Genomic DNA, 27384 nt, shown 5'->3' with positions numbered 1-27384 from the left:
GGTAAGCTCCATGCCCAGCATGGAGCCCAGTGTGGGACTTGAACCATAACCCTGAGATCAAGATCTGAGCTGAGATCAAGAGTCGGATGCTTAACTGACTGAGCCACTTGACCAGGAAACTCACAGCTAGTGGTAGCCAGGAAACTCATAGCTAGTCTTTTTAGAAGTCATTTTACTTAGGTATAATTGAAATACCAAAAAGCTATAGATATTTAATATATACAAGTTGATGAGTTTGGAGGTTAATTATAGAGCCATGAAACTATCACCTTAATCTATGCTGTAAACCTATCACCTCCAAAAGTTTCTTCCCACCATCTTATTTTTTATCATTTTTTTGTGAAAAGAAACATAAGATTTTCACTGTTAGTAAATTTTTAAATATGCAAGAAATAAATACAACAATATATGCAATTTGTATAATTACAATAAATTAGAAATTATAGGAACTATGCTGTATAGTACAGCTCTAAGACTTTTTCACCTCATATAAATGAAACTTTATGCCCTCTGACTATTATTTCCCATCTCCCCCTTTACCCAGCCTCTAGCAACCAGGAGCTTCTTTGAATTTGACTATTTTAGGGCAGCCCGAGTGGCTCAGAAGTTTAGTGCTGCCTTCAGTCCAGGGTGTGATCTTGGGGATCCAGGATTGAGTCCCACATCAGGCTCCCTGCATGGAGCCTGCTTCTCCCTCTCCCTGTGTCTCTGCCCCCCCCCCCCACCTCTCTCTCTCTCTGTCTGTGTGTCTCTCATGAATGGATAAATAAAATCTTTTTTAAAAAAGAATTTGACTATTTTAAAATACTCATATAAGAAGTATGTAAATTTGTCCTTCTGTGGCTGGCATGTTTATCTTAGTCTGATATCCCCTAGCATCACCCAAGTTGTCACGAAAGGTGACATTTCAAATTATGTTGGGTGAGTGTGTGTGTATTTTATATTTGTTTGTAAATTCATTTGTCATCCATCAATGGGCATTAGGTTGCTTCCATGTCTTGGCTATTGTCAATAATGCTGCAATGAATATAGGAGTGCAGAAACACAATAACAAAAGATCTTGATTTCAGTTTCTTTGGTTGTATACTCAAAAATGAGATGCTGAATGATATGACGGTGTCTCTTCTTTTTTTAATTTTTTTGAGGAACTTCCATGTTTTTCATAGTGGCTATGCCAATGTACATTCCCAGCAGTGCACAAGAGTCCCTTTTCCTCCATATTCTGAACAACACTTGTTTTTTTTCTTTTATTTTTTGATAATAGCCATTATAACAGGTGTGAAGTGGTATCTCATTATGGTTTTGAATATTATTTCCCTTATGATTAGTGACATTGAGCACCTTTTCATGTTTCTGCTGTCTATTTCTATGTCTTTTTTGGGAAAATACCTATTTAACTCTTTTGATCTTTTTATTATTTTTTTCTTTTCTTTTGTTCATTTTAGATCAGGTTATTTGATTTTTTGCCATTAAGTTGAAAGAGTTTCTCAGGTAGTTCTTTATCAGATATACAGTCTCTAAATATATTTTATAAGTTGTCTTTTCATTTTCTTGATTGCTTTCTTTGCTGTTCAGAAGGTTTTTAGTTTGAGTTAGTTCCATTTGTCTATTTTTTTCTTTTACTGTCTTGTTATAAGTGTCATATCCAAGAAATCATCATCAGAGTGAATGTCAAGATTTTTCTCTATGTTTTCTTCAAGGAGTTTTATGGTTCCCAGTCTTATATTTAATTATTTAATCCATTTTCAGTTGATTTATATGTAGACTGGAAGTAAAGGGTCTAGCTTCTTTTTTTTTTTTTTTGCCTGTGGCTGTCCAGTGTTCCCAACATCTTTTATTGAATAGACTATCCTCTCCCTACTGTGTAAGGCAATATAGCTAGCATGATCCATTTCATAAGTATTAATATATGTAGTTAAATGAAATTTCAATTTACTCAATGATTTTCTTCTTTCAAAAATGAAGTATGCAACTTACTTCTCTGTGGCATGTTAGCTCAAAGAATATGGGGTATTTTCTTGTTTAGTATACTCTAAATGGGGCCACACTACATATCAGCAAATTTTAGTTAGTTGGTAGAAATAAAGTACCATATAAAATATCAGTTCTTTCTAAACCCACTGACTCAGATACAATTAGAGAACAGATCAATATACTGTGATTACAACTTGAGGTCTCACATGGGGTTTGCATTTCTGCTCTGGTAATCACCTCTCTTCATATTATCTATTCTCCATCAATTTCTGAGGATTTGAGTAGTAAAAGAACACTATAATTTTCTCTCCCACTTCAATCAACGACTCTAAGTTCACCTCTAACCACTGTCATCACAAATAAAAAAAAGTTCTACTTTGCAACATTTAATAAATTCTCACAATGAAATCAAAGATTAGGCATAAATTGTATTTTAGATAAATAAAAGGTGGAATAAACTAAAGGCAAGGAAGGAGTGACACATAGATAACATGAATTGCCACTTTGATTATGATATATAGCCAACAATATATAGAAAAATTGGCACATTTTCAAAGTATATTTATACTACAGAACACTGAAATTACAAGGTAAAGATAAAAAAGGATAGGGTTTCCAGGAACAAATAACTTTGTTTATTCATTCTAGAATGTCACTAGTAAGAGAGCTTGAGTTCCCTAATTGAGCACATTGTCTCTTGAGACGGCATATTGAGAACTTGAGAATTAAAAAAAAAAAAAAAGTGCTACATAAAATAAAATATTAACTAGATGTTATGTATCTGAAGTAAGAAAAAATCCAATTCCAAATAAATTAGTTTTGCTGATGAAAGACAAGTAGGACATTATTGGAACAGAGACATACTTTCAGGAAAATTGTGCGAGAATTTTAATTTCTTGAATAAGGTGAAATTAAATAACATTTTGAAAATGTCAATAGAGTTGGACATTGTAAATATCTAGTAGGAGAGACAAAATATGCTTAAGTAATGAAATATTTATTGAGATGGAATTACAGATATGGACAGCAACAAACAGGAGTACAAATATTTTAGCAAATAATGAGACAAAGAGCCATTTTTTGTCTTTGATTAAAAGTTGTGATGTCATGTAAAAACAGTGAAAGACCATGAGAGAGTTCAGAGAAGTGAATATCTTGACAGAATCAAAATACTACTTTGGAAAAATAATTCTTGTTCTTTTTAATAATTCTGAAAAATAAAAAAATACAGAGATAATTATGCTTCAGATAAGTAAAATATTAGAGTTCAAAATTTTAAAATACCTTGATTGATACTGATAATTAATTTAAAAGAATGTAGTATAGAAGACAATTTATGGCGTTTGACTTGAAGAAGTTTAAAGTAGAAAGAAGATCCCTCTTATCTTTTGTAGATCATTGTAGGTAACAACTCACTGCTAAATTGGGCCTCACCTTTGGCTTCAGAGAGAAGCATTCTTACTACATACACCCTTTACAATATAAGCAATTGACAAATCCCTAGTGAAGTTCTTATCAATGACATAAATAGGGTCATTGTAATTCCAATAAGACTTAACCCATGCAATCACAAAGGCTGTTTCCTTGGAGGTTTAAAACCAAATATGTAGTAAAAGAGAAATAGTATTCCCTGGCATATCTCCTTCACATAGACTTTTTTAAATGCAGCATTACTAAGTAATTAGTTGATAAACTTGATATAGCTATCCAGGATTTCTGCTCCCAATTTGGAGTTGTACTTTCTGCATCAATGTCTATTTGAAACAAAATAACATAATTATAAATAATTCTAAGGTAAACAAATACTTAAATAATTACATAATATTTATTTTAAATATCACAGTGTAGAATTTAAAAAATTCTTGACAGATCAGTGAGGACTTTTTAAATTAAGATATCTTTTTAAAACTACACAGAGGGGGCACCTGGGTGCCTCAGTGGTTGAGCATCTGCCTTTGACTCAGGTCATGATCCTGGGGTCCTGAGATCAAGTCCCACATCAGCCTGCTTCTCCATCTGCCTATGTCTCTGCCTCTCACTGTGTGTCTCTCATGAATAAATAAAATCTTTTAAAAAAAATTCAAGTATTTTAAAACTACTCAGAGGTTATTAAAATCAGTTAAGTTTTTAGTAAGTAGGTGACATGGGTGTACTTCTTGTCTTCTATTTTCTACAATGAAATGGAGTGCGTTCAAGAGAAATAATGCTGTAGATATTCATGGAGAGAATATATTTTTGTTGCAATAGCCTTTTCTACTTGGCTCAGCTGTTTTAAAACACTTTAGATTCGAGAGCTTTTTTATTATTTAGGCTGTCTAAAGTTTAATTTACATTAGCTTTATGTTCCTGTAGGAAAGAGTGGTTATTTGTGACCAAGGAATCCATTTATTACTGATTGTACCATTGATTTACTGTGTGTCCCTGAGCAAGGCAATTAACTTCTTTTTGACTCTATTTCTTAATTTATAAGGTGCAGGTGCCACTGTTATGCAGAACTGGTGGAATAAATTTTAAATTTCCAATGAAGAAGAAACTGAGGGACAGAGGGTACAATGTGATGGAAATCTTGTCAGCTGTTTTAAAATGCTTGTGTTTAAATTCTATGGAAGCTACTTAACCTAGCCAGATTTCTCAGTCTATACAATAGTGAAAGCAAGTGCTAGAGAATTTAAAGTGGTGGTATATCTAATTCTTCTTTTCCAACAAGGAAGAAATGCTATTTTACATATGAATAATGTTTCACCAACATTAGCTGGCTTCCACAGAGCATTGAGAATGCAATGTAATGCCAATCAGAGCAAAAAAAAAATAGGTTAGAAATAATTTTTCTTTCCTTATCACAGAAACTATGAAAAAGTTTACACTGGTAGTCTTCAGCTTTATAGAAGATCTTCACATTCAATGTGATTTTGCATGAAAATATCTCCCTCAACGACAATTTGAACGCCTGAAATTATAACATTAGAAATGTATTTTCTTTACAAATATGGAAATTTTCTTTTACTAAAATGAAAACTTTTCCCCAATCAAAACACCTAAAATGTTCAATTAAGCATAACAAACATCCTCTAATATTCCTGTAGAAATGAGTATAGGCAAATGAACAGGAAGATGATAGAGTCTAGCATGGTAATCTTGAACTGAAACAACAGCTGCCCTGGAACTGGTCAGTGTTGAGACAAGATTGAAGTTGTCAGGAGGGAAACAGGATATAAATCTTGATCCAAACAAGAGGGATAGTTTCACTTTTAATATAAAAGTGGTGTAGAAGGAAACATAAAAGAAAAGAAAGAGAGAGGAAAGAAAGAAGAAAAAGAAGAAAAGGAAAGAGAGAGGAGAGAGAGAGGGAAGGAGGAAGAAAGAAGAAAAGAAAGAGAAAGAAGAAAGAAAGAAGAAAGAAAGAAAGAAAGAAAGAAAGAAAGAAAGAAAGAAAGAAAAGAAAGAAAGGCCAGAGAGACACAGGATACTTATAGAGGAGAAAAGAGGATGGAAGGGGAGGAAAATAAATTTTGCCTCATCTGGGATTTGTTAGTGAAGTATAATATATTTCCCTCCAAAAGTATAGAAACAGTATTTCCTCCTATTATTCCATAGTTATCAAGACCAAGTTTATAAAAACTGTATTATCTCAGAGGGAAGTTGGATGCAGGGATGGGTTAAATAGGTGATAGAGATTGAGGAGGGCACTCGTGATGAGCATTCAGTGTTATATGGAAGTGTTTGTTGAACACTAAATTTTACACCTGAAACTAATATATCACACTGTATGCTAACTAACTGGAATTGATATGAAATTCAAAGAGTGATATAAATTAATAGAGATTTTAATTTTGCTTTCATATTTGGGAAGGGCTTGAGTGGAGAGAATCTGAGTATGGTGGTAGAAATATTCTATACTTTTAGTGGTTTTGTGTCTACATAGGCATAATAGTTTACTGAGTGTATACTTAAGATTCATATAGTTCACTTCATGTAAACAATATATCAAATAAAAATATATCTTTCTGTGATTCCCAGTTAGTTGCCTCACACATTTGAAATTTCTGATATGCAGTAAATAAATATAATTTGCCTGATTGATTCACTGGGTTGTGTATGGGTTCTTACTCTAATATTGACTTTGTTTATAATTTGTTTATATGTTAAAATGTAATAGTCTTTTAAGACCATTACACAAGTTTTTAAAGTAACATTTTTTCTACATTTCTTTGAGTACAATATATTAACTATGTTTCACTATGTAACTATAACTAACTCGATCCTTCTACTATGGCCAAGGAATGTATTTAAAGGAACTAAATAGATAAATAATCCCACAATTCAATATTGTAGTTGATCAAAATGTGTAGTTTCATTAATGAAATTTATACACATTAATGCAAATTAATAGTAGTTTTTTGTTACCATATGATCCCTTGAACCAATAACTCATATGCAGAGCTTCTGGTAAAGTAAACTAATACTAGAAGACATAAAGTCACTGCTATCAGGGACATATCTGATTTAACTACCTCCAATTGATATAGAAAATAGAATCTCTTTATATTTCATCCTCAAGGTCCAAATGATACCTGGCATACAATGTATGAAAAATAAATAATAGATTATTTTTAAAATTCACTATCAGATTGATCAAATATCTTTACACATTTTAATTGAGTTACTTGACTAAAAGAACATATTTATGGAATATTAGGTAAAGCATCTAACTACATGTAGTTGCATGGAATTAAAATTATTTTTAAAAAAGATTTATTTTTTTATTAATGAGAGACAGAGAGAGGCAGAGACATAGGCAGAAGGAGAGGGAGAAGCAGGCTCCCCACATGGAGCCCGATGTGGGACTCAATCCCAGAACCAGGAACATGCCCTGAGCCAAAGGCAATGCTCCACTGCTGAGCCACCCAGGCATCCCTGGAATTAAAATTCTAATTAATTATTCATGTAATCATTAAAACTGCTATATATATCTATATATATTTAAGTGCATTTTATAATATTTTATATTTAAGCCACTATGAAAGGAGTCTTCATTAATTAATTTCAATACATGTTCAAAATATAATATGATAGGTTCTGCTCTAGATAGGTAAGAAAAAATACAAAGTTATTATTTTGATGGATTTATTATATAGTAAATAACACACATAAAAATAAAAGTAAAAGTTAACACACATTAATCATATTTCTAACATCATTAAATTTTATGAGTTCATAAAGAAAAAGAACATAAGAAAGTAAGCTTATGTATTTTCTTCCAAAAATATGAGTATATTTACAATAAAATGTATACTTATGAGTTAAAGCACTTGAATATGATTCGTAGTCCACTGATATCCTGGAGGACAATATTGTAGGAATATACATTCAAGAAATCTTAGCATTTTCTGTGCAAAATTGATTTGATTAGTTAATAAGTCATTTTTGACATTTGAAATCACTATATTAGTCTTCCATTGTCCAATATTCCCTCAAACTTAAGGAATCAAGAGAGCAAACTAAAATGGAACCAAATGGTTCTTAAAAGCACAGGTATAGATAGATTTTAGTGTCCTTTGCACATACACTCACTAAATTCAAATGCACTGTATTTTTTATTTCTTTTGACATAATTCTATTATTTCTTTGGCATCATTCTATTACTCAAAATTAAATTTGTAATAGATATGCCCTTAAATTTGTTCTTGAAACCAGCAATTATGCCTTAAAAATTTAAAAATACTTTAAGAAAATAAACAATGGCATTAGAATACATGTGTAGACTATATGAGAATCTGTTTTAAAGGACATCATTATTTTCAAGATAACTTGTTGATGGATATTAAAATGTTTTATATTATTAGAACAAAATTTCTTTTGAGACTTTTTTTTTTTAATTTTTAGGAGGGGTGGGACAGAGGGAGAGAGAGAATCTCAAGCAGACTCCCTGCTAAGCACAGAGTTCCGCACAATGATTGATCTTAGAATGTTAAGATCACAACCTAAGCTGAAACCAAGCTGGTCACTTAACTAACTGAGCCACACAAATACCCCAAATAATTAAGTCAAATTTTCAATAGCTTTCTACTCAGAAAATGTGAAAATATTTTAAGGGAAAGCCTGCTAACATTAAAGCCATGTTGAGGACATGATGCAGAAATTATGTTTTCTTCTCTAAATTATGAAATTCAATAAGAAAACACATATATCTGAAAAATTACAAAAATAAATATATTTAAACCAAAAATCCATAAATCTTCAAGACGAAACACATCTCTAATGTGTCAAAATTTTAAATTTTCCCAACCTAAAACTGATTTTGGAAAGTGTATTTTATTATGTAGTAAAATTAGTAGCAATTGTGGTTAGAAACATTAATAATTCCTCAATCTTTTGTAAGCGAGGTATCTTTTTATGAATAATACTGCCGGGATCCAATTACGTGTTCAGTACTAGCCTGTCATTAAGTTACCTAATTAGAAGAAAACAGTGAACTTCAAAGTTATTTAACATCTTCATTAATTTAATGAGATAAAAACATATTAACATTATAAAAACCCTAAATTTGTTATTTGTACTAAAATGAAAGGTAGTATAATAGCAGCAGAATGACAGATAATCAAAAGGTAATTTTTTATAGATTCTACACCCCAGTGTTCTATACAGAAAAGACTGAATATATGACCTTTATATTTACAAATATAAATTAGAGTTTTGAATACTTTGAAGGAAAATATAAAGACACATTTATCAAGGTAAATAAAGGTTGACCTAATGGGATAATGCCAAAGTAAAGTAGTGCTCTCGGGTTATTTAGTAGTGAAATCAATATAAAGTATCCCCCAGGTCAGATGGAGGTACAGATTAGTAATCTACAAGTTAAATTCCAGTGACAGCTAAGTGGTATTTTCCAACTGATTTGTACTGCAGTTATCTGCATATAAAGCCAATTATGCACTACACTTATAGGATGTTATTGGGTCTCCATATCTGCCATGTGCGAGTAGGTCTGTTGAATAGTCAGAAGACTTGACACTCATATCTGGATGGCTTTCTGTAAGTGATTAACCCCTAAAAGATTATATATATATAGCTTTTAGATCTGAACATTTTTTAAAGATTGTATTTATTTGAGAGAGAGAGAGAGAGAGAACTTGAGCCAGGAGAGAGGGAGGACCCAAGGGAGGGGGAAAGGCAGACACCCCATCAAGTGGAAAGTCTGACTTGTGGCCCATCCCAGGACCCTGAGATCATAACTTGATCTGAAGTCAGACACTTAACCTACTAAGCCACTCAGTCATTCCTATAGATCTGAACTTTTGTGACACATTCCAGAGTTTATTTAATTTTAAAAACAAAGCTCAGTGGGAGTTATTTTGAATCTGTTCAAAAAGAGAAGTAATGTCCCAACATTTTTAAAAGAAAATAATATAACCTATCTGTAAATCAGGGCACATTTTATTTATAGCTATATCTGCTGCCATGTGACCATGACATCTAATATCCTCTGACTTTGCCATTAAAAGGTAAGAACCTGGGATGTCTGGGTGGCTCAGCTGTTAGTGTCTGCCTTTTGGCTTAGGGCGGGATCCCAGAGTCCCGGGATGGAGTCCCACATTGGGCTTCCTGCATTGGGTGGAGCCTGCTTCTTCCTCTGCCTGTGTCTCTGCCTCTCTCTCTGTGTCTCTCATGAATAAATAAATAAAATCTTTATTTTTTTTAAAGGAAAGAACCTCCTCATATCTCCACCAGTCTCAAAGTAAAGAATCTATTTCAACAATTTCCTTTTTTTTTTTTTTTTCTCAGCCACAGATATTTTCCAGAAGTCACCAATTTGAATTAATGGAGTCATCTTTGTTCTACAAAAAGGTTTGGAATCTTTAGTAACTTCTGATTATTTGATATGCAGAGGTAATCCATTTGAATCCTGATAATAGTTTATCCTGGTTTAATTAGGCAGACTGTCTCATTTTGAGACCTAATAAAAAGATTTAAAGATTGAACTCATTTGAGACAAGTTTGAGACTTTCTTCCACTCATGATGGCTGAGTCCTGATTTCTCCAGGGACAGAAACTCACGCAGGTAACAGAAATTTCAGCAAAACAGAGGCTGCCATCACACCCTCAGGACCAAGAGAGATTTCATTCTGTAATACTGCTTACACCAAAAAATACTTCTAGGCATAACTTATGAAATAATGTATAAAATTCTTGACAGATCTGAGTTTAGATTTAAAAAGCAGTGAAGAAAAAACAAAAACAATAAATGAGAATAGAAATGCTGAGGATGAGACATCAAAATAATCATAGTTGAAATTACTTGATAATTGACTTTTTCTTACAGGGGACTTTTCTAATTATAATTATTATTACAATGCTGATTTGACCTAGATAAAATAATTTATCTCTGTGAGTTACTGGAAGCACAATCTTTATTTCATTTTCTATCTATCCATATTGCTTACAACATAAAAGAGCAAAAAATATATACCTCATTCCAACTTTGAAACAGAAATAATAAAAATAATAAACTCCTTATCAATGACAGCGATTTGATGAATACAGAGTGTTAACACTATTCATTGTTTTATTTTTGCTTTAATACTTTTATGCTTACAGTGAGTTTAGACTAGCTGTAAGGTTAAGAGTACCTCCCTTACATTTTTGCTCTGTCTCAAATGTTGGCATGCATTGCATTACGTAAGATAATTGTCATCTTTTCAAGTGAGTACTGACCTATGCTTTGGCTTTAGGATTCATATTTCATCCCCCTACAGAGATAAATCTATTCTAGAGTCTGGGTGATACTGTGATTCCATTATTCAAATTACATCTCTCAGTTCTTTACAATAATTTATTAATATATTACACAAAACTCCCTCTCCCACAAGGATGAAAATGTATTTTTAATAATCCTAAGTTTATTTATATTTACTCATTTATTTATTTTTAAAGATTTTATTTATCCACGAGACACACACACACACACACACACACACACACACACAGAGAGAGAGAGAGAGAGAGAGAGAAAGAGGCAGAGACACAGGCAGAGGGAGAAGCAGCCTCCATACAGAAGCCTGACATGGGACTCGATCCCGGGTCTCCAGGATCACGCCCTGGCCAAAGGCAGTCGCTAAACCGCTGAGGCACCCGGGCTGCCCTATATTTATTTTTATAATAGGTAAGTCATTACTCAAATAATCAAATAAGAAACTTCTTAAGCCAGATTTTTAAATTCATCAATCGTCTTTAAAAAACAGTAACTTAAATATGCATGTGTGTGTATGTTTATATGTGTATATTTATAAAATAAGCTGTGGTGAATCTTAATAAATTTATTATAAAAGACATTAGTTAAGAATAGAAGAAAAATAAATTATAAGATTGAAAATTAGTTCATTTTAAGATTTAGAAATAGCCTATGTAATTTTTTAATATAAATGAAATAAAATCTGTGAATGTTTATACTTACAATGATGTTGAAGGTGATGATTATGATGCTAGTGATTAATATGATTGATGTATTGATTGATTATAGACATCAGATGCTCTTTGTAGTCCTTTGCCCATGTTGAATTGTTTGAGGTCTAAGTTGAGTAGTATTTTTATTATAATTTTTTAGATGAAACATTTTAAAAAGAGAGATATGGGATGGTTTGCCTAAGATGGAACAGCATGTGAATGATAGAGCTAATTCCTCAGGACAAAATGCATTAGAGTAAAAGCTGTGATTTGTAGTCTTAAGCTAATGACACACTAATAAAAGTTATGACATATCTTATGTTTTAACAGTACAATTTTCCTTAATCGTGATATTATGTTAAAACTATGAAATGTATCATATTAAAATGTTAAACAACCAATATATGATATATCTATTCAAATAACAAAAAGTTGCTGAATAGAAGGGAAAAAATAATGTCTAGTACTTACATTAGTTGATATGCTATGATTTTCTATCAAATTTTTAAACAGCAAGTAATAAATATGTTTTGTTTTATGTAACTCCTACAAACTTTTGTTTCAACAAAATAATTAGGCTGATAAAGTTCTTTCCTAGAGGCAAGGACTCAGAATTATTCTCCAACATGAATAGGTAACTTCCAAATGAAAATATATTTTTTAAAGAATGAAAATACATTATTGATTCAAGTATTTTATTTAGTTAAACATGTCATCCATTAACTGAGATAGAGGAAAATGGCAGGAAGTCCAGATTTTGTCTAGGTATTGATTTTGGGGGAAAAATACAGAGATGATGGACTAGTTTGCTATGGCTGACAACACAAAATACCACAGGCTGTGTGGCTTGCAAAACAGAAATTTATTTTGTCACAATTCTGAAAGCTAGTACTCCAACATTAAGTTGTTAGCAGGGTTGGGTTCTTCTCAGTCTCTCTATGTTGCTTGGACATGGACAACTGTCTGATGTGCCTTCACATGACCTTTCCTTTTTTCTATCTGTGTCCTACTTTCCTTGTCTCATAAGGATACTCACTATATAAGATTTGGGGTTATCACAATGACCTCATTTAAACTTATTTGTTTCTTTAAAGACACTAACTTCAGGCACAGTCACATTTTGAAGTACTAAAGTTTAAGATTCAATATATGAATGTTACAAGAACCATAATTCAGCCCATAATAGATGGTATAGATACATTTGGGATTTTGGTTGTGACCATGATTCTATGTTGTCTGAACTGAAAAAACAAAAATTAGATTTCTGAGGCCTTCTCTTTTTCTTTATGAATATACATAGAGGGTATATGAAATATATTTAAAAGTAGGAAAGGTATATTATTAGACTAACAGAGGACACGTATTTATGAAACTTGGAATGTGGGAGAAAAGCTAAATATAGGATTGTCCCTGTATGGGAACTGGAAGGAAAGAAAACAGAAAAGGGCTAACCTCAAACTAGACAGCAAGTATTTTGCATCCTTTTGTGTTGAACACAGACCCAGTCAAACTGCAGTAGGCATTCAGGGCATGTTTGAGATGTAGTAGCCAGAATAATAACCACTTGAAGAAAACTAAGGCCTTATCTTTGAAACCTAAAAATACCTGTTGTTTATCTGGGAAAGGAGAATTAAAATTACAAATCAGCTGACCTTAAGATGTTCTGAATTACTAGAACAAGCTCACTACTTAGCAAGCATTCTTAAAAGATAGAAGAGACAGTATGATGCAACATGAGAAAAGACTTGACTGGCTATTATGCCTGGCTTTGAAGATGGAAAGAGGCCATTGGCCAAGGAATCCAGATATACCTTAGAAACTAAAAAAATATTGAAATTTATTCTACTAGAGCCTTCAGAATGCAACTCTGTCATCATTTTGTTTTGTTTTGTTTTTGTAATTTGTTACAGCAGCAATCAGAAAACACAGGAGAACATTAAAATAGATTTAGTAAAACAAATCCGCCCCTAAGAGATGGGGGGGAGTGGGGGAAGAATCCATGTTTACAAAAGAGATAAATTCAAAGGAAGTTGATTTACTTTTGCCAAAAACAAACACAAGATCCTAAAGTTTATAGTTTCTTTCCTGAGTACAAATGCTAAATAAAAATTTAAAATAAGAACTAATTTCATCTTAAGAAGTTAAAGTTTTTCAATAGCAACATAGTTAGCTAACCCCCAGCCAGACTTCAAGTAAAAAAAAAAAATCAGTTACTGGTGCCACAAGGGCAAGAAAGACACTCTCTTTTTTAACCTAAAAATTGTATACCACGGACGTCTGGGTGGCTCAGCAATTAAGCGTCTGCCTTTGGCTCAGGGCATGATCCTGGAATCCTGGGATCGAGTCTTACATTAGGCTCCCTGTGTGGAGCCTGCTTCTTTCTCCCTCTGCCTCTGTCTCTGTGTCTGTCTCTGTCTCTATCTCTCTCTCTCTCTTCTCTCTGTTTCTCCTGAATAAATAAATAAAATCTAAAAAAAATAAAAATAAAAATTGTATACAGATGGGAGGATTTAAGTCCAAACTAAAAAGTGCCTTTGTTTTTTCTTCTCTATGGATATTAGTGCATTTGTCATAAATCAAAGTAACAGAGGGGATCCTTAAGACAACTGAAGAGAAATCTGACTAGAGCCTACTGGAAAATCTTATTAATGAGTTGGTCTTTATAATTATCCCAGCAAATTGTTTTAGTAAATTTTCCAGACAGTTGCATAGGGAAAAAGAAGGAGGCAGAGCCCAGCAGTTTCTCTGAATTGGGGATGCATGGGGATGGAGAGCTAGAGGGATCAGCAAGGATTCTATTCAGAGTCCATGGGCAGAACAACAGAGAGGAGAAAGCTATACAGAGACACAGATCTCTGGAGATATGCAGATGACCTCATGAGAGTCTTAAACGGATTTCTAACAAGGGTACGTATATGAAGAAAATATGCTGAGAAAGGAACCACACAAAAGAATTAGAATAATCCCAGGAGCACATATGAGAAGGGAATATTTCTGCCCTCATCAGCCACAGTCATAGGACATAGGATATAATAGGCCATAGGATTTGTCTTGGTCTTGGATTGAGGTCTATAGTAAACATTGCTGTCACTAAACAACACAAAACTTAAAACCAAGAACCGAAAGACCAACTATTTTTAAGAAACATAACATTAAAACAGAAGAAATCTCAAGATTATTTGTAGAAATATGAAAATATACATCATACAACAAAGCAAAATTTACAGTGTTTGGAATCAGAAAAAAAAAAAAAAAATAGCCGGTCATGTGAAGAAGCAGGAAAATAGGACCTATTAGAGAGAGAGAGAGAAAAAAAAAAAAGAACTACATAGGTAAATATAAATATATTTTCTCTTATTTCAATATTTTAAAAAAATTGTTAAAAACAAAAGTAATAACAATTTTTTGTGTGGTTATAATTTTTTAGTACTAAAATATATGACAAAAGTAATGCAGAGCCTGATGAGGGAGAAATGAAAGCATACTGTGTTAAGGTTCTTATACTCCATGTGAAATAGTATAAAATCACTTAAAACTACACTGTAACATGTTAAATATATATATATAATATGAAGGCTAAAGCAGTATCTCTAAGTTAGCACTATTGACATTTTTGGATGGATGATTTTGGATGGATTTTGGATGGACATTTTGGATGGATGATTCTATGTTGTGGAACCCTATCTTCTGCATTGTAGAAAGTTTAGTAGTATCCCTTGCCTCTATCTGCTAGTCACACCCCTCACTATGATATGATGCATTGTCAAAAGACCTCTAGGGAGAAAAATTTTCCAACCTAAACAACCACAGGCCTAAATCAACTAGTACTAAAGACTAATATCTAATAAGTCAACAAAAGACATAAAATAAAATTATTTTAAATAATTTAAAATATTAAATTAATTCAGAAGTAGACGAATCAAGAAAGATACAGCATGAACAAAAAATAAATAATGATGATTTTAAAGCCAATTATATCAATAATCCCAAAATATAATTGACCCATATAGAGGTGGGGGTTCCCAGATTTTAATTAAAAATGAGGTGAAACTATATGCTTCAAATTATGTACTTTACATACAAAAATGCAGGTAGTTAAAATTTAAAAAATGGATATACTTTATTACACTAAAAATAAGAAAGTTAGGCTGTATTTAAATTAGAGAAAGACGATCATAGAACAAAGAGTATTACCAAGGGTAAAAAAAGGTCATTTTTTAATGATAAAGAGAACAACTAATCAAAAAAACACAAAAAAGTCTAACCATTTATATATCTAAGAGTTTTTCAAAGCACATGAAGCAAAAACAGGTAGAACAATTGGGAGAACAGAGACAGATGCGCAATTATATGGAGATCAGTACTTTTTTCATTAATTAACAAAAAGAAAAAGAAAATCAGTAAGGATGTGGAATATTTGAACTATACTTTCAAAAATGTGACCTAATTGACATTCACGGAAGTTACCATCCAACAACGGAACACATTATTTCCCATGAAAGAGGAAGAAAGGTCATGATTGATCACATAGTGGAGTGTATACCTAGTCCTAGAAATGGTGACATCCACTTCTATCCATTTACTTATCAAAACCTCAGACTCATAGGTTATCTGCAAATTATTCAAGTTATTTTCAGAGAAGATGGAGTGATAGGTGACAAAACCTTGTACAATTAATGAATGATTAGTTATATAGTAAAATGAGCTCTTCTGTCACTGGATAGAGAAATTAGAACATTTCAAATAGGAAATTTTTTTTTCTTGGTCACTATGTGAACTATGGTTTTTCAATAGAGGAGTGCTTCTACTTATCCCTAAATTAAAAACACTACCTGAGGTATTCCAACATATTGACCCAGTGATAGAGGAACTCATTTTACTGCAGTCATTCATGAATTTTATCAAGTTTGGTTTTAGATTTGAATGAAGAATGGAGCTAGGGATCCCTGGGTGGCACAGCGGTTTGGTGCCGGCCTTTGGCCCAGGGCACGATCCTGGAGACCCCGAATCGAATCCCACATCAGGTTCCCGGTGCATGGAGCCTGCTTCTCCCTCTGCCTGTGTCTCTGCCTCTCTCTCTCTCTCTCTCTGTGACTATCATAAATAAATAAAAATTAAAAAAAAAAAAGAATGGAGCTAGAGTAAATTTTTAGTGCATAACTATTCAGGTAAAAGCAATTAATTTTGACTATGTTTAGCAATTGGGATACTAAAGAAAGCTCAATGTAAAGCTATTACAACAAAAATATCTTCAGATTTATTCAAGCTGATTTTGTTAGACATTACTGTGGAGTAATTATTAATTCCTTACAGATTTCGACAAATTTATATCCTTCATTATTAAGTTTTAAGAAAGTAAAGCAGATAAATTGTAGGGCCTAGGAAAATAACTGTTAATTCATTTTTTTCTCTCAAAATGGCTATAATGGATGGCCTAAGACCGGCGTTAAGAAAATATGGAGGAACTTTGATAAACAGTTTAGATACAACAATCTAGACTTTGTGCACCAAGTTTTCTAATTATCTTTTAATCATAGGTAGATTCAAGGATGACAGCTAATTTTTATTATTTATTAAATGATTTTGCATGTAGGGATATTAATGTATAGGTTAGCTGTAATTTGATCATGCATATAGAATGATTTTTCTGACATATGTGAACATAGAGTTTATTTAATCTGGTATTTCCATTTGAAAATATGATTTCTTCCTACTTGATTTTTTTTTGAAAATGTGCTACAAAGAACAAAGGAATATTTTAATGATAATGGTGCCAATGCAACAGTTAAGAGTTTGGGAGATGGGAAAGGATTTAACCATTCTTAGAAATTTCCACTACTAGGTCTTTTAGTACTCCAAGGTGTCTTGGGTTATATGCTGGAGAGACAGAAGAGAGAGACAGATGTCCAAGGACAAGTCAGACTGGTGCTCTTTCTGTATTGGCTGGGTCAGAAACTAGGGGTCATTCTTGGCCACAAATTGAGTTGTCATTTTCACCATGTCCAGCTCAAAGACCGAGATGAAAGGGGGGCTCTGAGATGAATTCAAAATTAGGAGGGGGCTCTTTGAGTTCAATGTTTTCTTGTTCATTTAAATCTATAGATAATGATGCTTGGGAAGTGGAAAGAAATAAAGGAGAATTATTAACTCTTCTTACAGCAGTGTAATTTGACTTATTTTTAATAGTTGTCCTCTTGTTTCTTAGCCAATATGAGAAAGTGGTTCTTCTAATGGATATTTTGCTTGAATACTATAAAGGATCCCTATTAATAAGCTCACCATTTATTGATAAGAGAGAACTTCTCTGTATTCTATTAATTGGAGACCAGTTGTTTTATCTGGTGAACTACAGTTATGATTACCATATTGTTTCATTTCTACTGTTCTTTAAAATTGTTAAGTTATATGTTTTGAATATTAATTTACTATTCCTTTCTTTTTCCTTGCTAAGAGCTATTTCAGATTGAGACACTTGGCAAATTGGGGAGAAGCTTCCCTTTCTTTTAGCTTCTATTTTCTCAGAATATTTTGAAATTTTTCTAAAATCAGTTTTTAAAATAATTTATTGATTCATATTTATTTTATTTGCAATTTGGATTCTCTACTTAGTCTATTCTTAATGGAAAGGTTTCTGAGTTAGCTTTATGTTGTACATATCATACTTTTCAAGTTCATTTATTTGAATTATGAATAGCTATGCTATTTAAATGTTGTACCAGCTTTTTGTACTCTGATGCTTTTAACATTTCCCTCTAAGGTGTTAACAAGTGAACTATTGGATTAAACAAGTATTAGCAAAATGCTTAATTCAGAAGCAAATTCTGCCTGTCTTCCAGATTTAAGAAAATCTTTATTTATTGACCTGGTCTTGGCTGTAGATCAGGGTTTAAATGCAACTTGTATAGATCTAGCATTTGGTCCACAAACATTAATGGAATATGTGCAATAAGATTGTTCTTCCCCTTATAACAAAAAAATTATGAAATAATAGCTCATTTACAGAAACAGAAGAAGGGGCAGGAAAAAGAAGACATTTAAGTAGATGATAGAATAAAAAAATATAGACAGAGGAAAGTTTTAAAAAAAATTTTGGTTTAAAATGGTTTGAATGTTAATCATTTTCTTTGACTTTTGTTAGTTTTTAAAATAGGATATCAAAAAAAAAAATAAAATAAAATAGGATATCACTAGAGAGTTCTGAAAAGTGAATATCTTTAATTTTGAGGCCTCAGGATACAAATCAAAGAAAGTTAACCATTGATTGATCTAATTTGCTCACTTATCTAGAGGGATTTTTTATTTATTTTTTTAACATGGTAAAATCTGCCAAACTTGTTATTCTATATACATTTTTAGAAGGGATTTTAAAATTTTTATTCCAGTATAGTTAATATAAAGTATTGTATTAGTTTCAGGTGTACGATATAGTGATTCAACACTTCCATACATCATCCACTGCTCATCATGACTACTGTACTCCTGAATCCCCATCCTCTCACCTACCTTCCCCCTGGTAATCCTCAGTTTGTTCTCTGTAGTTAAGAGTCTGTTTCTTGGGCTTTAATTCTCTCTCATTTCCCTTTGCTTGTTTATTGTGGGGATGGTTTCTTAAATTCCATATCTGAGTGAAATCATATGGTATTTGTCTTTCTTTGACTTATTTCACTTAGCATGATACTCTTTAGCTCCTCCATGTCATTGCAAATAGTTAAGATTTAATTCTTTTTATGGCTGAATAATATTCTATGAATCTTCAGTGAAATTTATGTCAAGAGAAATAAAAAGGTTAGACTTCTATTGAAAGCATATTTAGGAAAAAAATTTTCCCTAGGCAGAGACTGCAACTTTCTTGTAGATGAAAGCAGGGCATATAAGGAAGAAGCTACTACAATCCTAACATGTATGCTTATAAATAAAGTCTTTATTTCCCAACTAAGCAGAGGGAAAAAACTGATACTAGAATTTACATTTCAACTACAATTTATCTAGAATAGAAACTAAGCAAAATGACCCTGTTTTGTGCTTTTTCATGTCAGAGAATGTTCTGAAGTTTCTAATGATAGATCCAAGGCAAAGCTTGAGCAATTGTCTTTTTTTCCTTAAGATTTTATTTATTTATTTATTTATTTATTTATTTATTTATTTATTTATTAGAAAAGGAGAATGCACATACAGGAGGAATAGAGGGGGAAGGAAAGAGACAAGCAGAATGCATGCTGAGAACAGAGCCTGACATGGAGCTTGGTCTCATGACTCTGAGATCATGACCTGAGCCAAAACCAATAGTCTGACTCTTAACAGACTGAGCCACCCAGGTGCCCCTGAGGAATTGTCTTTGTATAAATTAGTCATTAGATGAATACAGTTAAAATCTTAGTCTTTTGCACCAGCTTAGATTTGAGACTTATTAGAATTATAGCTTCATCCATTCCTTATGAGAATAAGAGGGAGTACTTCCCTCTCAAATTCAACACAGAGAAAACAATCAAAATAGATGAGGTTTTGTATAACTTGACAGACAAAAACCAGCATTAACTGTCACAGCCAAGAGAAGCCTAAAAATGCATGGGGACTAAATATAATATAGTATTTCAGGTGAGATCCTAAGACAGAATATAAATATTAGGTAAAAACTAAGGACTTTTGAGTAAATTATGATCTCAGTTAATAACAAAATATCAATATAGGTAATTAATGTGTGATACTAATGTAAGATGAGAAAATTGAATGTGTAGTATATGGAAACTCTCCATACTATCTTTGCATTTTTCTGTGACTCTAAAACTATTATAAAAATTTATTTTAAAATCAAGAAGAAATCAGTAAAAGGATAAGCAGATTAATATCAAGAATACTTAAAAAAATGTTCTTCCAAGTCAAAGATCTAATTTTACTTTTACAAAGACTTATTTGCTTACAAATTCTAGGATAGCTAAGTAAAATAAGAAGCAAAATCTTGATCAGAGGGGCACCTGGATGGCTCAGTAATTGAGCATCTGTGTTTGGCTCAGTTGTGATCTCAGGGTCCTGGGATTGAGTTCCCTCTGCCTATGTCTCTGTCTCTCTCTGTGTATCTCTCATTAATAAACAAATAAAGTCTTTTTAAAAATCTCAAGAGCTCAAATTGTTGTTTAAGGACTCAGCTGCAGCAAATCTGAATGATTATCAGGACACAAAGACACTGTTGGGCACTTTTTTTCCCTAAGAGGAAAATCACAAAAAGATGGTCTTCGAAACAAAAAACAAAATATCATTGAAGCCCTCAAATGTCAATGCTATGGCACCTGAAACAAAAGTAAAATACATGGCTAGTTCACGGGTTCCCTTGTAAGTTACAGCTTCTTTGAGCATAGGCAAAGGTACTGATCTTATGTAGGGTTTAAAGAACTATGAATGAAGTTCAGGAATTGGCAGACTTTCAGAAATGGAAGTGTTTAGGAATGGTTGACCTTTATCTGTAGAAGTATATTTAATGGATTGTTGCCGTTACTTACTGGCTGACTTCCAGAAGCATTCAGTGAAGTGAATTGTCATTGATTTATGAAATGAATATAAACTAGTTCTATGATTAGTTTTATCTTGGCTAGGAAAAAATCATTTTTTCCCTAGAACATTAGGAATTTTATTATCACATCAAGTAGGATATAAATATATCATTGTTCAACATTTTTATTTGATAACAAATTCACTAGCTTCCATAATGAAATCTGACAAATGTTACATCCTGTATACTATCTGTGGGGGCCAAAACTCTTTCAATGTTATAGACCTAATCAGAGGATGTAGGAAGAACTGTATAATAGTTAATAGTGTTCCCTTCTCATTTTTATTGGGATTTCTCCTTTTTTTCAAAGAAAGATAGTAATCTACCAAGAGTGTCTTAGATAATCATGATTCACAAGTGAAATAAAGGTGCATTTATTTCCATTCTTTATAACTATAGTCTAACAAGGCAATTAATGAAATTTGCAAATGTCTGCCCTTGATAAATGTTTCTCATCATATGTAAAGACACTATGGTGTGATACTAATATTATATAATTATAGTGGCCATATTTTGAGTTTATGTTTCAAGTTTTGTGGTAAGCATACATCTCAATTGATCATTACAATGATCCTATGAGGTAAATAGGAATTGGAATAATATAACTGGAAAATCCTTTCTTTAAAAGACCTAGTGAATTGGAATATGTCTCAATTAAGGGTTTTAATTAACATGAAATTGTGAAACAAATTGCTTTTTATTTAAAAGCTCTTAATTTTTATTTTTTTAAATTGAAGTATAATGGACATACAATATTATATTAGTTTCAGGTATACAACAGTTATTCAACATTTATTTATATTATGAAATGCTCACCACAATGAGCTCAGCACAATTAGTTACCATCTGTCATCATACAAAATTATCACAATATTATTGACAATATTCCTTATGCTATACTTTACATCCCCAAGACACTTTTTATAACTTGGAATTTGTACCTCTTAACCTCTTTCACCTATTTTGGCTCTCCATTCCTCCCCTTCCCCTTGGCAATCACATTTGTTCACTGCGTTTATGGGTCTTTTTTTCATTTTGTTTGTTCATTTGTTTTGTTTTGTGGATTCCACATATCCTTGATATCATACGGTATTTTTCTTCTTCTGATTTTTTTTTTTACTTATCAGAATACTCTCTATAAGCCCATGTTGTCACAAATGGTAAGACTTCATTCCTTTTTATGGCTGAATAATATTCCATTGTGTATATGTACCACATTTTAAGTGTACTAAGCATGAAAGAATCCAGCTATGAGCACAAAAGAGGCAAAATATATAAAATTAAGAAAATTTTTATAAAGAATGCAAAACATGGTGAAACATCCAGCACACATGTGATTTAAATCCCAGACGCAAGGTAGAAATAATAAGGCAGGAAACACCCCTGCAGAGTTAGTAGCAGATTATATTTTAAAATGAGAAAACAGGGATCCCTGGGTGGCGCAGCGGTTTGGCGCCTGCCTTTGGCCCAGGGCGTGATCCTGGAGACCCCGGATCGAATCCCACGTCAGGCTCCCGGTGCATGGAGCCTGCTTCTCCCTCTGCCTATGTCTCTGCCTCTCTCTCTCTCTCTGTGACTATCATAAATAAATAAAAATTAAAAAAAAAAAAAAAAAAAAAAAAGTTAAAATGAGAAAACAAAATAAGTTATAGTTTCAAGAACTACTACAAAACTGAAAATAAAAAAAAAGAAAAAGAAAGAAAAAGAAAGGAAGAAGAAAGAAAGAAGAAAGAAAGAAGAAAGAAAGAAGAAAGAAGAAGAAAGAAAGAAAGAAAGAAAGAAAGAAGAAGAACACTAGAAATTGGACCTAAGACAACACGGACTCTAAGTAGTAACCACAAGTTAAAAATCTATATATTGCTTTCAATTAATTTAACCATTCAGACTGGCAGTTCACTTTATTGTTCAATAGAGTGAAATGAAATCCAGAAGATACTGATGTCATCTCTTCAAAAAATGTTTCTGAAACAACCAACCTAGAATATTATACTAAGTAAAATCTATTTTAAAAATAAAAGTTGGGATCCCTGGGTGGCGCAACGGTTTGGCGCCTGCCTTTGGCCCAGGGCGCGATCCTGGAGACTCGGGATCGAATCCCACATCAGGCTCCCGGTGCATGGAGCCTGCTTCTTCCTCAGCCTGTGTCTCTGCCTCTCTCTCTCTCTCTCTCTCTGTGACTATCATAAATAAAAAAAAAAAAAAAAAAAAAAAAAAAAAAAAAAAAAAGTTAAAAAAATAAAATAAAATAAAAATAAAAGTTAAATGATAATAAAATAAACAACAGCAAAAAATAACGTAAAAACGTTACAAAACCTTGAGACAATTAGGTAGGAGCAAGTGCAATCCAGGAGATAACAGAGGCAATCCTTCAATTAGAAGGAAAAATAAGCCCAGTGAGGCTTGGAGATGAAGGGAGAAATGAAGAGCAATGGTAAATACACAGGAACTTCTAAGTAAATAATTACTTGAAAAATTACATTGTTAGCATAAAATATATATATCAAAAATAGAAACACAAAATCTAGTAGATGTGTAATTAGTGTGACGATGTTCAGTGGTTTCTTCCAGGAAATGGTAAAACTACCAATTTACATCTATCTATAATAAAGCAAAAATATGGGTTAAATTTCCACTGAAATTCTCAATCACAAAATTATGTATCCATAACAAGCTAATACAGAAAAAAAATAATATGTTTTTAAAATATTACAAAAGAACTAAGAATGGAGAAAGGAATAAGTGATCCTGGAACAAAGAGAATAAAATAATAAAAAATAGAATTAAATAAATTATGTAAGTAATTAGAATGTTATAAAAGACCCTAATAATCCCGATGTGGGGCCGACTGGGCCCTGTTTCCCTCTCCACCACCACCTCCACCCCTACCACCTCCACCCCCCCATATACAAACCCTACCACTACTCCCCCATCTTCTCCCACCCTACCTCCACCCCCCACCCCACCAAAGAGCCAGGTGCCTTTTGCAGGGTTCCCAGGCCCGCTGTCCCAGGGCCAAGCTGACCTGATTCACTAGTGCCTCCTGCAGAACTTACAAAAAGTGGACAAGATCGGAGAGGGCACATACAGTGTTGTATACAAAGCCAAAAACAAGATGATGGGAGAAGTGGTGACGCTTAAAAAAAAAAAAAAAAATCCACGTGGACACTGAGATAGAGGGTGTACCAAATACTGCTATATGAGAGATTTTCTATTTAAGGAGCTTAACCTCTCTAAACTGTCACCCTGTTGGATGTCGTGCACATAGAAAACAGACTCTAACTCTTTTCTGAGTTTCTGCACCAGGATCTAAAGAAATTCAGGGATGCCTCTGCTCTGATTGCCATTCCTGTTCCCCTCCTGAAGAGCTATCTGTTCCAGCTGCTCCCGGGTTTAGCTCTCTGCCATTCTCATCAGGTTCTGCACCAGGACCCCTCAAACCTCAGGATCTGCTTATGAACGCAGAGGTGGCCAGGAAGCTAGCGGACCTTGGACTACCCAGAGCCTTTGGAGTCTCTGTTTATACTTACACTCATGAAATGGTGACCCTGTGGTGCCGAGCATCTGAAATCATTCTAGGCTGCAATTATTACTCCATAGCTATAGATAACCGGATCCTGGGCTGCATGCATCTTTGCTGAGATGGTGATCCATCCGGCCCTATATTCCCTGGAGATTCTGAAATCAATCAACTCTTCTGGGTCTTTTCTATTCAGGGGATCCCAGTGAAGTGGTTTGGACAGGAGTTCTTTCTATGCCTTATTATAAGCTGAGTTTTCCCAAAGGGGCCCAGCAAAATTTTAACAAAATTGTTGCTCCCTTGGAGGGAAGATGGATGGAGCTTGCTATCAGAAATGCTACACTACAAACTCAACAAGCAGATTTTGGCAAGGCAGCTCTGGACTACCCTTTCTTCCAGAATGTGACCAAGCCAGTAAGCCCACCTTCGACTCTGATGCCCTTCCCCCGGCCCTTACCCCTAATCTCATCTTCTCCTTCACTGGGGACATGATCTGGCTTGGCCCTGGGTCATGTGCCTTCTGATCTCGTCTACCTACCTTAACATTCCTCTTAGCCAGCCAACTCTGGAGCTATAAGGAATAGAGGGGAGAAATGGGTGAAAATGAAAAAAAAGTTTCAGTATTAGATGCACATAAGTCCCTCCACCACCATTGCTGAGAAGGGTTGGTATTTTTTTTTTTAAAGAAAATGAAGAAGAAAGAAAGGAAGAAGAAGAGAAGGAGGAGGAGGAGAACTCTTTCTCTTTCTCCCACATAAGGTTTGCCATCCAAATCTCTGAAAGCTCTGAAATTATTATTTACTATATTTGGGATGACGGACACCCCAAGCCTCCCAGGCCACTGTGTTTGTAAGGTCAACTGGCAGTAAAGGACCTACCTTGGAACTTTTGAAAACCAAGCAAAACAAACACAGGGAGGGGCTTGTTTTAAAGAATTAGGTTGAAAATTAGATGCAACCAGTTTATACCCTAGTTTTCGTGTTCCACCTCACCCAGCAGTCTAGGAGAATCGACTCCCAGTCTCTGTAGCCCTGGTGGGACTGCAGTAGGAATAATTTTTTTGCCCCCCTTTCCGTCCCTTCTATGGGTAGGGGGTGTCTGGGGGGCTCTAGGACAGAGATTGTGCTTCATCATGGCCTTATGAGTGAGGCAAATAAAAGTTGTGTGAATTCTTTTTGTTTTGTTTTAGGGATCTTAGTTCTTCAGGTGCCAGGTCTCATCTTCTTCTGAAGGGCACCCCATAGCAGTGGAAATTAGGGTTCAGACATCATTTTGAGAATGCTGACACTTTTTTAGGGTGTGAATGAGGGCATTGGGAGAACTTTTTTCTTTAAGGGAAAAATGAACAATTATATTCATATTTCAGGTTATAGTAGTTTTTTTTAGGTGACAATGAGTGGGCTTGTTGCCATGCACACCTTGGGGTTTCATAATGTGAATGTTTAAAAAACATGGTATTTTTTTCTTCTTCTTATGATTCTTTCTTCTCCCACCTCTTGTCTTCTGGTGTTCTTGCTATCAACATTATTTGTAATTCAGTATGTAATTCATTAAAAACAAAAGTTCTCACTTAAAAAATCAAATATTCATCTTAAAAGCCAAAATTTTTCATTTGGTATGTTAAAAAACTTATTATACACATCTTAAAATAGATACCGCTAAAATATAATGATTTAGGAAAGCACACAAATAGCGTAATGAGAGTATCAAGTCTTGCATGATACTATGCTAACACCTGGCACTACAGAATTAAAGAAATAATATTCAATTCAGGCAACAATGGGTATAATTAAAAATGATGTAAAGATAATATACTAGAAATATCTGCTACTATTAAATACTAATAATGTGTGTGTGTAATAGAAATAAAAGTATAGGTCATCACATCCCAATTACAAACATGAATTTAAACACAGCAACATCAGAAAAGACATATTATGTAGCACCAAAACTACCTAAGAAATAAATGTAAATTTGGCATGCCTGTGTGGCTCAGTGGTGAGTGTCTGCCTTCTCCTCAGGTGTGATCCCAGAGTCCTGGGATCGAGTCTCACATCAGGCTCCCTGCATGGAGCCTGCTTCTCCCTCTACCTGTGTCTCTGCCTCTTTCTCTGTGTCTTTCATGAATAAATAAATAAAATAAAATCTTTTGAAAAAAAAATAAATGTAATTTATATGTTGGAACTCAGCACCCAGAAACTATAGAATAATATACATTACTTTGAAATGCATATGAAACATATAGTGAAATTCATTTTTTCTCATTAACTTTATGAAGAAAAGAATTACATAAAATAAACTACATCCTTTAACTTGGACTATTATGTGAGCTTTTTGAGAGCTTTTTTCACCAGTGAAATTACCACCTCAACAAAGATACAGAGTATTTCCATCATCTGCAGAAGATTTCCCACTTCTCTTTAAAATCTGTTCCTCTGTGTAGGACACATTCCACATAATCACCAATTTGCCTCTTTGATTCTCTATATGGCTTTTTATACAAATGGATTCATACAGTATACAGTTGTTTCTGTCTGTGAATTCCTAGAATACAGAAAATATATCTTTCTCAATCCTGTTATAGCTGGCTCTAGCAGTGACCCCCCAGTCCGGAAAATAACTGTTATGACTTGAGTGCATTACAAGAACCAAGGTAATCACATCAGCTAATAGGGCAAAACAATAATTCTGAAATAGTTACACACATTAGTATCTATACATATCTACAAATATTTTTATAACTTATATATATATGAATATAATTTATGTTTTAGAATGCTGCACACAGAAGCTATATTATGTATATATTTTAGTACATATTCACAAATGAAATTAGAAAATAATACTTGAACTTGTTTCTTTTTACCTATAGTAACTGAAAGAAAATTCTAGCTGGCACGATGTT

The 27384-nt window shown here is 33.3% G+C and overlaps 1 pseudogene; it reads left to right on the top strand.

Annotated features, from left to right (window-relative positions):
* Positions 1-23509: 23509 nt before the first annotated feature.
* LOC121476759 lies at positions 23510-24971 on the top strand (annotated as a pseudogene).
* The last annotated feature ends 2413 nt before the right edge of the window (positions 24972-27384 follow it).

This window comes from Vulpes lagopus, chromosome 16 (genome assembly GCF_018345385.1).
Source record: "Vulpes lagopus strain Blue_001 chromosome 16, ASM1834538v1, whole genome shotgun sequence".
Taxonomy (NCBI): Eukaryota; Metazoa; Chordata; class Mammalia; order Carnivora; family Canidae; genus Vulpes; species Vulpes lagopus.
Note: the sequence above shows the minus strand (reverse complement) of the source record. Positions and strands in the feature narration are given on the sequence as shown.